The following is a 14,340-nucleotide window of genomic DNA, read 5'->3' on the forward strand; positions in this document are numbered from 1 at the left end:
AGGGAAGGGGAGATGAAATGCCTGAGGTCTGGCATGTGTAAGGTGCAGCTCCTTGTCCCACTCCTCTCATCCGGGGGGTTCCCTAAGCACAAGGGACGGATTCAGACTCGCGGGCACTCAGCATCCCCTTCCCTCCCCTTCGCAGGTGACGGATCCTCAGCCAGGGCGTCGCGGGGCTCTTTGGGAAGCAGCCGGCACGGCCACGGCCACGGGCTGTCCCCAAGGCGGGTAGTGGTTCCCAAAGTCGTCCTGGCCCAGGGGCTCGGCCAGCAGGACCCAGGGCCGGCTCCTGCACCCGTACACCCCCTGCTCCAGACGAGGGCCCATCCTCAGCCTGCAAACTCAGCCGTTAATTGCTTTATGGTCCTGCTAATTTCCAGTGAAATTAGGCAAAAGCTCAGATTTGAGCTGGAGACTTTGTTTTCTCAGGAGAAAAAGGAAAAAAAAAAGGGGAACCTGGAACATTTCATTTGGTTTAGCATTCAGGGAAACTTTCTTTTCCCAAACTCGGGCTGAAAATGACTCAGTATTTTCCTCCCCAAATTGCTCCCATTGTTTTCATTGATTCCCACTTGCTGATGCGTTCCTCACGGAGCTGCCGCCTCTTTGCATGGCTGCAAGTGTCCCCTTAGAGCAGAAAATGCCATGTATGCACCGAGCCAGCTCCCTGCCAGCCCCGGGGGCAGCTCCTCCTGCCCCGGCGGGGACACGGCCACCTGGGGACGACTGGAGCTGGCCAGGCTGGGGGGGAGGACGACCAGAAGGGACATTTCAAATTTCCCCATAAACCCCCCATAACTCCCCTATAAATCCCCCATAACTCCCCTATAAACCCCCCACGGCACCCCTGAGCAGGGGCATGCTGCAGGGACCCTCCCTGGGGGGTGCTGGGTGCACCCCCGGGCTCAGCTCCGGGACCCCTGGCACAGAGGTGGCCCCAGCACCCCCATCTCCCACCTCTCTCCCTCCTGCTTTGGGGAGCCCTTTGGACCATGGGATTCTCCCTGCACCACTCGGGGCTCATCCCCCATTGCCTGGGAACCCTAAAAAGGGTCCAGACAAGTCTCCGTGTGCAGACCCGGGGATTCGGGACCTGGGACCCACTGGGATGCCTGGCAGTGGGTACGGAGGAGCAGGAGGGAAAGGGCGATGCTGGCACTCACGGTGCCGGGCTCGGGGAGAGGCAGGGACCCCTTCTGCCTGCTGCAGGGGGGTCCTGGGTGAGGGTCCTATGGGGACACCAGGCACAGCCCGGCCATGCCCGGGGAGCACGACTGGGGCTTTGATGGCCCTTTCATCAGCACGAGGGCTTTGGTGTATAATGGAGAGAGGGCAGCGGAGCTGAGCACAGCATTGACTCGTCCCCGGCAGGCGAGGGGCCCAACAGAGCGTGGTGTGTGTTAATCCCCCTCCGTCTGTGCAGAGGACGAGCTGCCTCACCAGGGGATGCTGCTGGGATCGGGATGGCAGTGGGAACATCTGCATGGCAAATTCTCCGTGTGCTGGGGGACGTCAGCAGCAGCACAGGTCCCAGGGACATGCGATGCTCATCCTGGCCGGGTCAGCTCCAATGGCACCAGCATAACCCAGGGACCCGACCAGGAGAGGGCATGGGGCACCACGGCCACACAGGAGGACACGAGCAGGTGGTGGGACCAGCCGGGGGCTGCTGCGATGGGAGATTTTTCCACCGCAGAAGTGCTGGACCGTTGGCCAAAGGTCTCGGACATCGCACTTCGTTTGCCCAAATGGCACCTGATAACTTGTATACAATTAAAGGTGGGCTGTAATGGCCCTGACTGTAATATCTCGGGCTGTCGGGAGGCTGAAGCCGGGCTGGCCGGCAGGGAGAGCCCAGCAGCAGGTTTGCAGCCACCGGGGCCACGCCAGCTCGTCTCGCTGCGCCCCGACCTCCCCGCTCACAGCCCGGGACACAAACACGCGTCCCATGGAGCATCCCCCCCAGGGCAGGACGGAGACGCGGCTCACCCGCCCGGACAGTGGCTGGGGAGCAGGCACAGCTGCTGCTGAGCCAAGCCGTGGGTTCATTACCAACCTTTTCAATACCCAGGCTTAAAAATATCCCCCGCTCGCCTGGGTTGGCTCAGCTGCGCGGCTGGTCCTCATCTCCCTCTCGGGATATAAATAGCCGGCGCTGAATAGCAACGCTGGCCCAGCGCTTTTCACGCCGCCGCACAGGAGGGGACGGTGGCACGAGCCCCGATGGGTGGCTGGGAACGTTGGCCGAGCTGCCGGGCCATATCTCGCCAAATTGGGCTGCGGCTCCGGGTGTCCCAAGGGGAGCCGCTTCCAGCCAAGAGCTCAGAGGGCAGCCACGGGAAGAGACGGGGCGGTTTTGGGGTAAGGGTGGTGGGGGAGAGCTGTCCCCACTGGCTGGGGTCTGCAAACCCCTCCTGGCATCACCCCGGGACCTGCCCTGGGGACGGGACCGGCGATGGGAGCCCTTTCTGAACAAGCTTGGCTTCCCTTTCACAAGATTTCACAGGCTTTTGGGGGAAATGGGTGATTTTGTGGTTAACTTTGTGGCAAGACTAGAAATTTGCCTTTTGCAGAAGAGGGGTCTCCTGTGTTATGGTCCTTTGGTGGCAGTGGAAGAAGTTGCTCCCATACCACGCAACCCCTGATATCGGGGCAGGATGAGGTACCCAGGAGGAAAGAAAATAGATACTAAAACAAGAGAAAAATTATTTTTCCATTTTTATCTTCTACAAAGAGCCCTGAATTTAATAATGAAGAGGAGTCAGATGCTCAGATATGCCCTTATTAAATGAAAGGTGTAAATGTCTTTACTTAATCCACTGTGCAGCTCTCAGACTAAGTGCAGGGCAAAAGATTTTAATACCTTTTCTAAACAAGCGGATGCTCTCCTTATTCCCCAGTTATTCCTCAGCGCAGCTGCAGCTTCCTCCGGCCGGGAAGCTCCTCAATCGCTTCATCACGGTCCTCCCCAGACTAACCCCTGTGACCCATCAGGAACTCATCCCCAGTCTCCACATAGCAAGAAGATGGTCCATCAAAAGCAGAGGAAAGAGGAGGAGAAGCCCGCGTGAAGCCTGCCCTCGTCGTGGCAGCGCACCGCGGCCTTGGATGCAAATTATTCGCAGTGCCACCAAGGGATGCCGTGAAATAACCTTGGGAGCTCGGTGGGCTAATGTAAGCAGGAGGAAAAATTCATGCCCAAAGGCAAGGTGAAGAGTTTCTTGGTTGTAAATGATATTGTTGAAATGGCGGTGAAGTCTCTTCTGGGAAAGGGTTGGAAAAATCTGCTGCAAACTCGGAAAATGTCCGTATCTCCATCCCTGCCCATCCGGGCTGGGGCTGGGCCGCAGAGGGCCCCAGCGATGGCTTTGATGGCCCAGGCAGGGGCTGAACTGGAGGGTGATGCTGAAGCGGAGGGTCCCTTTCACCCCCCGTCCCTCCCAGCCGGCGCTGGGGGCTCTGGCCATGTCACCGCGCAGAGGGGATGGGGACAGGCTCCGAGGTGACGGAGCTGATCTCTGCAGCCCTCGGATCCCCACCGCCGCCTGGGGTCTGGGATGTTCGCTCTTGCTCTGTCTCCCGTTGCATTTCCACCAGCAGCCAAAATCTGCTCCGTAGCCTCCGCCGTTCAATCCAGAGGAGAGGAGTGTTTAACCGCTTGTGTTTCCTCCCCTTAAATTGTCTCCCTTCCAGCATCTCTGCCAGAGAAAGGGGGATGCTGCAGGCAGGATGTCCGCTTCGGTGGCCGAGGAGACGCCATGCACGCATCCCTGACATCTTTGGCCATATTACCTCCACCCTTTAAAAAGTATTTTTTCCATGAATAAGGGTTGTCTCATAACCGGTAAAACAAGGCAAAGCTCAAGTTTGGGCATCCCTGCTGGGAGAGGGCTGAATCGGTGCCTGGACTGGGAAAGGCTGCCCCGGGGTGCGACACTGGGAAGGGCCATGAGCTCCTTCATGGCCTTTACCTCTGTCCCCAAGCCAAGAAAAGCTGCGGCTCAGTACGATTTCATGAGTCATCCCCAGCGCATGAGTCACTGCTGCTCCCGGGTTTATCGTTTCATTGGGAACAGGCTCTTGCCTGTTCCTCTGCCGAGGGCACGGAGGGGCAGGAGCCAGGGCAGGGCAGGAGGGGACCCTGGGCCGGGCTCCGCGGCCACCCCTCTGGAGAAGACATCTCTCTGCCTCGTTAAGGCGTCAAGCCAAAATAAGCCCCGCCGGAGTGACTCTCCTTTGAATCTCCAGCTGCTTTCAGGAAGCCTGAAAGGGTGTTTACGCTCACATCATAAGAAGATTATTTCTTTTCTACGCCGGGCTTTCTGCCTGCGCGCAATCGGTTACTAATCGTATCTTTTTAGCTAGTTAACTGGGGGGTTTATCGGTCTGATCCCTCACCTTTATCAGATCTCAGTCTTGCTGAGCCGACGACCGCCTCTTATGCTTCCCGGGCTCCCTGGAAGATTTCTGCCGCTTGTTTCAAATGTGCTGAAATGACACCAGGCTCGGGGAAATTGCCTCTTCTGGACCAGTCCCCATCCCAGTGCACAACTGGGAGCAAGCAGCACCAAAAAGCCTCGTACCCACCATGTTGCAGCCAGAGAGGGGTCTGTCCCAGGCAAAACCTGACGCTGGGTGATGCGGGGACCTTGCAGAGCTTCAGGGAGTGTGAAAGCAACGGCAGTGGGAGAGGCCAAAGCTGCTCCGTGCATGGTCAAGCTGGGCATGAGCCAACAATGTGTGCTTGCAGCCCAGAAGGCCAATCGCATCCCGGGCTGCATCGAAAGAACCGTGGCCAGCAGCTCCAGAGGGGGATTCTCACGCTTTGCTCTGCTCTCCTGAGACCCCACCTGAAGTGCTGCGTCCAGCTCTGGAGCCCTCAGCACAAGAAGGACATGGACCTGTTGGAGCGGGGCCAGAGGAGGCCACAAAGATGATCTGAGGGCTGGAGCCCCTCTGCTGTGAGGACAGGCTGAGAGAGTTGCCCCAACTCCGTTCAGCCTGGAGAAGAGAAGGCTCCGGGGAGAAATTAGAGCCCCTTCCAGTCCCTGAAGGGGCTCCAGGAAAGCTGGGGAGGGGCTGTTTGCAAGGGCAGGTAGCGATAGGATGAGGGGCAATGGTTTAAACTAGAGCAGGGCAGGGTTAGATCAGACATTAGGAAGAAGTTCTTTCCACTGGGGGTGGTGAGACACTGGCCCAGGTTGCCCAGAGAGGGGGTGGAGGCCCCATCCCTGGAGACATCCAAGGCCAGGCTGGATGAGGCTCTGAGCAACCTGATCTAGTTGAAGATGTCCCTGCTCACTGCAGGGGGGTTGGACTAGATGGCCTTTAGAGGTCCCTTCCAACCCAACACATTCTATGGTTCTATGGTTCTGTGGTTCTCAAGTGCGTGCACACACGTGCGCGCACACACACTCATGCACACACACACTCTGCATGTTGGACTCGGAGCTACAGTTTTTCTCGCTGATGATGCATCCTGAATGCTGCTCCTGGTGCCCCGAGCGATGGGGAGATGCTGCGGGCGATGCTCCCCCGGCCCCCAGGTCCTCGGCAGGGCGAGGGCGAAGGGCCCTGCTTCAGGGGTGACCCCAGCAGGAGCCACCCAGGAGGAGGAGGGATGGCGGCGGCGTGAGCAGCAAAGAGCACAGCCACATCGCAGCCCCCAGCCTCAAACCTCCTCCAGCCCCGGAGGGTCACGGCAAAGCCACCACCCCTGTGTCACCCCCATGAGAACATTGCTGTTTCAAGGCCAATTCGGGAGCTGATTTATTTTGCTGGCTCAGTGAGATACCGCCGGCTCCCGGGGCTGCATCCTGCCTCCATGGCTTTTGGCAAAGCCCCAGCGCTGCCTGTGCTACAGGGTGAAACTGAGCCCGGAGCCCGGCGTGCAGGTACGGCTACACCCAGAGCTCCGCTTTGAGCACCCGAAAGTGCCGGGGAGTGCTACATCCTCAGCCAGCTTCAATGGGGCGTGTGAAACCAGCCGCCGCTTTCTCCCTGAACCGCCTTGCCTCAATTCCCCGCTTGCAAAACAGAGACGAAAAGACCTCGGGTGCACGGCAAGGGAGCTGGGAAAGTAGATGGCTTGTTTGAGAAGCGCTCAGAGACTAACGATTGGCGCCACGTGGCAGCCCGGGCAGCAATCAATACCCCCTGCTCCGCTGAGCAGTGCGAAACCCGGGTACCAAAGTGATGCTCGCTGCCCTGCATCCTTCCCGGCCAGGCCCCGCGGCACGCGGGCAGAGCAACGTGCGTGGAGGGATGGATCCTGTCCCCCACCATCCACCCTCTCAGCATTTCTCAGCTTGGCTGTTTTTGTCTCCGCGACCCGAAGAAATCCTTCAAGGTAGGAGAACACGCAGCCCTTGAAGATCTCTTTGGGGGCATCGTTGCCGCCAAGCCCGGGATTTAATACGCACAAGGGTATTTCCTCAGCTGCCGGCGTCGGGCGCCCCGTGCTACGCAAGGGTTAATAAACCTGCTGGGCTTTATTTTCTTAATTTAAACTAAGCTATTCTCACGCAAAGCGGCTGGGTGTGTGAAGTGAAACTCATCACTCCAGGGATGCTCAGCCCCGCTGAAGCCAATTTCAGGAGTAAATACATATTTTTAATGTATTTCTTTTTACGAGGCAGAAAGGCGACATGGCTGGATGGTGGAGAACTTACCTGAGCTAATGGCCCAGCTGGAGGTCTTCCAACCAGCCTGTTTAAGGAAATGGATAGTTTGGGGCTTTGCTTGGGCTTTAAATGCTTTTAAATAGATCTGTGCTATTGACCTGCTCTCTCTGTCCCTGCCATGGAGAAGGAGACGGGTTCTGCTGGCAGGACCCATGCCTGGGTGGGAGGAGAAGGCCAGAAGATGCTGAACGTGGACACGGCCATGGCAGGAGGCTCAATCCTCACAGCTGCGTGTGATGCACGGTGGCAGCGGAGCCACCAGCTCTTGGTCCATGGTTTGTCCCCAGGGACACAAGGACTTTCCCCGCCAGGCAGAGACCCACCAGCATGTCACCCTCTGTGGGGACCACCTCTGGCACGGGCTGCTTGGAGTGGGACTTCAGCGGGTGTTTAGAGGTCCTCGCACTTGCAGGTGGATCCAGAGTCCCTTGTGGGTGTTGGGCTTCTTCCCACCACCGGTGATGAACTCTGCAAGAGGTTTCAGACTCCTTTGTGGCTTCCTGCCAGCTCTGTACCTCCTCGAGGGGAGGAATCAGCACGGTCGGCGAGCCAAGGTGATAATCAGCCTTTCGTTGGGGCCCTGCTACGTCTGGGTCAGTCTATGGATTATGTGATATTTTGCCATTTCTTAAACACGTTGGGAGGTTATTCGTAAGACAGAGGTGTTCCTGCTCTCCTCTCATCAGGAGAAGAGCCTCTCACCAGCCAGGGGGCCCAACCCTGGTCTCCAGGCTGGCATTCCCTCTCCTCTTGTCTTGTCCAGACCTCTCCTCCCACAACGTGTCCTCGCTCCCTGATAAACTCCCAGCAATTCCTTTCTCAAGCATTTTAGTGGAAACCACCAGCTCCCTGCAGCAGGAGAGCTTTGCATCCAACAACGGCCTCGTGCCCGGGTGGCGATGGGTGACCCAGGCACGGGGTGGTTGGTCAGCAATAGGCTGAAGCCAGCTTTGATGTGCTTTGCAGGAGGCTGTTGGGCATTCGCCTGGAGAAATCGTCTTCTCCAAGAAGGTGAATGTTTCAGAGCTGTGCTTACGGCTTTTAACGCCGGGCCAAAATCCAAAAAGGCTCTGAATTTAGACCTGTATAAATGAGAGCAAGGCTTAGTTTGATGGCGAGAGCCTGCCTCTGCGATGCTGCCAAGGCTTCCCGGGTGGAACTGGTTGCACGTGGTGGGAACAGCCACGGAGGAGAGCCCTGCGTGGGGACCGGAGCCGCCGGCGCTCGGTTTGGCCATCCTATGAGGCAGCAATGGGATGAACTTTGTCTAAGCCGTGTGGCTGATCTGATCACAGAGCCCGGGAGATGAAGGTGCCGGCTTAGAGAAAGTAGCTCTTCAGCTAAATTCCCCCGCGGGACTGCATGCAAACAGCTTCAATAACCTTTTCAGCCCTGCGACGGGCTTGAAAATAGAATTCCAGCAATGGATTTAAGCGAGCGTGCCTTTGTCAGGCCGGATGATGAAATAGCGGTGAGCTGCTTCCAGCTCCCCATCCCTCGCTCTGATGTGGCTTTCAATCAGCTCCGGCGCAGGTTTGGCTGCTCCCGCTGAGCCGGGAATGAAAGAGCCCAGATGAAAGGCGCCGGCCCCACGCCGGGTGGGCCGGGAGCACGGCAGAGGGCTGGCCTGGGGGTGGCGGGGGGAGGTCCCTGGGACCCTCAGGGGAGCCCTGTACAGCTCCTCACAGCCCCTTGGCGCGAGTGGTGCGTGCTCCCCGCTCGCCGGCTGATTGGGATGACCGTGGGTGGCACTGCGCTGAGGGACCGGGGTGGGGATAAGCAACTTTGCTGCACGTCACTTCCAACGCCTCCTGGCTTCCATCTTCTACGGGCTCCACGCTTGGGAAAAGGGCAGGGACAAAAAAGGGCAAAACCTGACTGCAGCAGAGGAGGAGGAAGGGCGAGGAAGAGCAGCCAGGAGCAGCGTCCTGGGGCATCCTGTGCCTTCCATGAACAGGACCTTGGGAACGGCTTCAGTGTTCATGCGAGGAGGGCTCGCAGCGGTGTGCCAGGCTCGGGAGGGCACATTGCACCCGGGCACCAGCGCCCAAGCAGCTGCCATCCCTCTCCGGCAATGCATCCCAGCAGGATATTCAACGGCACAGCCAGGCACCAGCTACACGGTGCTGGCGGCTCTATCTGGGACACCGCCGAGGAGTGCGAGCCGCGACGGAGCACCCCATCCTGCCTTCATCTCCTCCCGATTAGCAGAGGACACCACAAGCCCAAGACTCTGCCGCTCTGCGAGGATGCTCCGAGCGGAGGCGCACTCCCCGTGCAAAGCTGTGCTGAGAACCGAGGAAATTGTAAAAATAACTTATTTGGCTCTAAAAAGCTGCTCTCCCAAATGAGACGCTCACCCGACTCCTCGTTGGGAACTTCTCATGAGAGGCTCGGTCAGGATTCCCTGACGGGCTCAAACGCGCGGGAACGGCTCAGGGCTGCAGCCCCCCGGCCCATCACCCCTCCGGCCGCCCGCCACCGACGCAGCATCCACAGAGGCCCCCGGCCCCTTCCCCGTGCCGGGTGGGCACACATTTATATATTTATACACATATACATGTGTACATATCTACATAAAATGCTGTTTTGCCCCATCACAGCCTTACTCCAGTGTTTGATGGGCCCTGGGAGGGACGTGGCCCACAGGCAGCGGGAGCCATGGGCAGGCAGGGCAGGCAGGGCAGGCAGGGATGTGCTCGCCGCCGTGGCTTCAGCATCCCCATCCGCCTGCAGGCATCCTCCCAACCCTGCCTATTCCTACCTGGAGAGCCGCTCTCCCCAGGGATACGTTTGATACGTTTGATAAAGATGTCGTCAAGCAAATCGCCGGGATTTCACTGCAGGTGCCATGGGAATCAGGGGAAATTCCCCAAACCAGGAACATCTGGGGCTTGTGTTTCCCCTCCAATCAACAAAAGAGGATTTTAGCGCAAACGCGGAGAGGCAGAACCTCTTGCAGCAAGCTAAGACCCTCCCTCACCCCCCCGGCCCCCACCCTGCGGCGATGCCGGGGTGCTCTGAGGGCTGTTGCCCCACCACTGGCACAACCCTGACAGGCACCGTTGGGGACGGGGGACCCGCGTGGAGGATGTCAGGAAGGGTGAAATGCTGCTCATGTCGAGGGAAATCAATACAGGCGGGCTGAGATTTTTGTCTCCCCCCACGGTCTCCGGCCGAGGTACGCCAGGGGTGTTCAACCATGGCAGTAGCACCTGCGCTGAGACCCCAACACACGCCTCCGCCCCTCTCCGGGGCTGCCGGGAGCCCCTCTGTGTTCCTCTAAAGGGGCTTGGGGTGAAAAGAAATCACTATGTTCCCCCCTGTAAAGGACAAGAAGGACTAAGACAGATCAGCTCAGAAACTCATTGAAAAATAGAGTATTTTATACATGTATTTCTATACGAAAGAAAGATTGTATTTCTATATAATCCATAGATTATATATAGAAACAAATATAAATATATAGAGAGATAATAAAAATTCATATTGTTTACCATGATGTGACTTAGAGCCCCTCGCCACCACTTCCAGCTCCGGGGACACACGTGTGGTTGTGGTACCCGCTCTGGTTGCCCACCCTGGCCTTGCCGCATGCCCAGCTCTCTCACCAGGGTCATCACCATGTGTCTTGGCATGCACATGGGATCATGGGGTTTGAGGGGCCGGCATCCTACCCCATCTTCATCATACCCATCCCTCATCCATCATAGAATGGTTTGGGTTGGAAGGGACCTTAAAGCCCAGCCAGTGTCACCCCCTGCCCTGGGCAGGGACACCTCCCACCAGCCCAGGGTGCTCCAAGCCCCGTCCAACCTGGCCTTGAACCCCTCCAGGGATGGGGCAGCCACAGCTTCTCTGGGCAACCTGGGCCAGGGGCTCACCACCCTCACAGCAAACAATTTCTTCCTAATATCTCATCTAAATCTCCCCTCTTTCAGTGTAAAACCGTTCCCCCTCGTCCCATGGCTCCCCTCCCTGATCCCGAGTCCCTCCCCAGCTTTCCTGGAGCCCCTTTCAGGGACTGGAAGGGGCTCCAAGGTCTCCCTGAAGCCTTCTCTTCTCCAGGCTATCACACCCAGGGCATCCCTACCCCAGCCCTCACAAGGTCCTCCCAGGAATGGGGACATTATGGAACATCTCACCTGCCCTCGATGCCCACGAGGCAGAAGCCGGCCATGGCCAGTGCACAGCCCAGCTGTGTGCCTGGGTACCCCCATGCCGGCTGCGTGGCTACAGGGATGGCAGCTACACAGGAGGGCGTTTCACCATCCCGGAGCAGGAATGCTGGCCATGGGACACCGGGGGCTCTGGGGATGTAGCAGAGTGGTGACGCTTCTCTCGCAAGCCTGCACTGGGACAGCATTTGGGGACAGCCCCCATTTCCCTGCCGGTTGCAGGGGATCCCAGCCTCGCAGGAGCTGGATGTTTCCTTGCAGCCTGTTGAGCTCCACAAACATCTGCAGAGCTGGAGGTGAAGGAGCTCGGAAAAACCCCTAAACGTCGGTACACGCCGGAACGGAGTGGAGCAGTACGGCAGCAGCCATCTGAGCAGCTGGAGCCGAGGGAGGCGAGGGAGCCCGGGGGATGCTCCTGCGCTCCCATCCATGGCACACACGAGAACTTTAACGAGAAATTGCTTGTTAATGCGCGCAGCGCTCTGTGATTACTGAGCAATGGTGCGACATACTCTGCTGCCACGTTACAGGGCTTCGAAATACATACGAGAGATGATTCTTCAGCTTTATGGCATGAGGGGGCTGCTAATCTGCCGGGGGTTTTTTTGTCTCCCCGGGCTGCGGTGGGCACGGGCTTTGTGCCTTTTGCGTGCGCGTTAAATATCGGCTGCAATGTAATTCTTCCCACCTACTAATTTGGAGTCAGAGGGTGCCACGTTATTGCCTCGCGTAGCTTGTTCGCTCCTTTTCCTCCGCGTTCCAGGAAACCCCTTGGCTGGAGCCGCTCCTCCCCGGAGCTCGCTGCCCCCCTGTCCCCCCGGGAGCACCGAGCAGCCCCCCCATTGATTTTAAGGACAGCCCACCAGTTTTGCGGTGCGTGAAGCTGGCTGCCGTGACACGGTGATGCCGCCACCAGCCCCAACCCTCCCCAAACACCCCCTGCGCCACCAAAAACCATCGCCAGCCGCGATGGCTCAGTGCACACAGGAATCATTGCAATAACCTGGTCAAGATGCAGCGTTCGTAAATTATTCCAGGCAGCTCCGAACCCTTCAGGGCATTACCCTGATCAAGTTCCTCGGGGGGAACTTGTCTGCAGCTGTGAGTGGGAGCAGATGCACAGAAAGGGTTATCAAGGAGGGATGGGGCGGGGGGACAGGAAGACCCCAATAATTTCATCCGTGCCAAGCCAGGAGCCCCGCTGCCTCCTGCAGAGCAGGGGTGACACAGCCTTGTCCCAAAGCAGGTGATCCACCCACAAAGGAATTCCTGGGACAAGCTCTGCCCACCTGCGCAAAGGTGGCAGAGAGGTGGGGGGGATGAAGGCTACCCCCCCAGGCAGGGGGATGCACCCAGGCTGGAGGCCTCTGCCTGCATCCCCGAATCGCCCTGCCAGGCTGCCATCCTTTTTCCCACAGCTCCCGGCTTAAGTATCTCCGTGCTGTGGGTCATAACTGGGGTGATTTGTCTGTGTTACCCTTTTCCCCGAGGAGCATCGCCTGCTCCAGCTCTCCCTGCGGCTCTGCCTCTCGGAGGCTGTGACTCGAGTCCCCTCCTGTTGGCTCTCTCATGGGCGCCGCTGGTGCGGGTTGGTGCCGTCGGTCCCCTTTAATCGCTATGGGACAGAGTATTTAACCCAGCCTGAAGTCTCCTGGGGTATTTAATCCAACCTGAGGTCTCCTGGGGTATTTAACCCAGCCTGAAGTCTCCTGTGCTGTGGTGGGACAGGTCCTGCCTCATCTCTCAGGGCGTTCGTAGGAGGGAGGATGGGACCTGGGCTGGAGAAGAGGGTGATTGCAAACGGGGCACCCATAGAAAGGACAGGCAGACACGGTTTAGGGACCATATGCTGTTTTCCCCAAGGTCTCCATCCTCCTGGGCTCTGTGGGGCCAGCACACAGCAGGCACAGGATCCGCTCCAGGTCGCAGTTGGGCACTTGCTCCCATCGCAGTCTGGCTTTGGCCAAAGTTTGGTCCCCAGGGCTCAGATTTAGCCCCTTAGGAGCTACTTTCTCAGCCGACCGACAGGGCTCGCACAGCCTGCAGCAGGTGGTGCCAGGGACCCTGTCTGGGCTGGCAGAGGGATGAAGGCAAGGAGGAGGAACCTCAACCAGGGGGTCTGAGACGGAAGCTGCTGGAGGAGAGCGTGGGTTGGAGACACAGGGGTCAACAAGTCTGCATACGAGACAGAAGAGAATCCACCCCCGCCCCCAGATTACACCCCCGACCCCTTCAGCCCCATTCTCTGCTGCTCGCTCAACCCTAGGCGATGGGTTGGTGATTCACCGCCCGCATTTTGGTAGGAGGAGAGCCAAGGAGCCAAGCAAGCCAGCTTTTCCCGATGGAGGAGGGTCCCATCCCCAAGGGAACTGACCTTGGGACGCACCCAGACTGGTATCAAGGGCATGGCAAAAGCTGGGGCAGGGACAGCATCATGCCCTCGGTCCTGCTGGGTCCCCCTCCGTCCAGGGACACCTCCTCCAAACGGTGACAACCCCAACCCCTCAGTGCAGGTGACGCTCCTGCCACGCATGGGAGCCCCAGCAAAATCCCTGCCTAATCAGGCAGAGACGCAGATGTTTTGCTGCAGAAGGACAGCCCAAAGCCAAGGCTGTAACCTCGCTATCCAAACGGAGATGTTCCCCCTCGGCCATCCGGTCCTGCCTCTGGCTTCATCCCATGTGCAGCAGTGGGCAATGGAAGCCCCTGGATGGATACTCACCAAAGCCCGTGCCACGTTTCCATGGACGCTGGATCAAACCCACCATCCCCAGACTTCATCCAGCCGACACACACGAGCGACGCTGCTCGCGTTGCCTCGGGGATGCTGCTTGGCTCCCTGCTAGACGTCACGTTGGAGTGGTTTACTTAAGAGAAAGCCGGCGTTTTGCTGGATGAAGGCGGGAACACCGGTTTTTCTCTCTTCTCAATAAATGTAAGTTCCACTTGCTCCCAAGTTGACCTAATAATTGTAATTCTAAATTAAATGTAAATGTATTGGCTGCTGGTAAAGGTCATTCAACAGAAAACGGCTATGTTTGCCTCTTCTTCAGATGCATGAATACTAAACATGTATAATTCACAGGATCATTAGCAGATAAAGATGTTTCCCACCTCCGCTCCCTAATCCTCACACAAACCCGTTTTATACATCAGCAGGCAAAAGGAAAACTGCTCATTCTTATTTAATGTCTACAGATCGGGCCATATCTACTATAAAAAAAAAAAAAAGCAAGTGCTCGGCACCATTCAGGATCCAGCCCTCTGGAAATGAAATTCCTCTCTTACGGGAGGCAGAATGACCGCAGGTTATCCTTCGGGGCTCTGTGCGATCGGGTCTTCTGCTCTGCCAGATCGTCACCCTGGCTTAGAAAGGATGGCTGGCTGTCCTCTGCCAACCATTGGACTTGAGGGAAGGTCTAGGAAACCTCCTCCAACCCCACTCTCAGGGGAAATGCGGGTCTAATGAGGACCGAGTG

Source organism: Chroicocephalus ridibundus, chromosome 11, assembly GCF_963924245.1.
Source record: "Chroicocephalus ridibundus chromosome 11, bChrRid1.1, whole genome shotgun sequence".
In the NCBI taxonomy this organism is placed as follows: domain Eukaryota; kingdom Metazoa; phylum Chordata; class Aves; order Charadriiformes; family Laridae; genus Chroicocephalus; species Chroicocephalus ridibundus.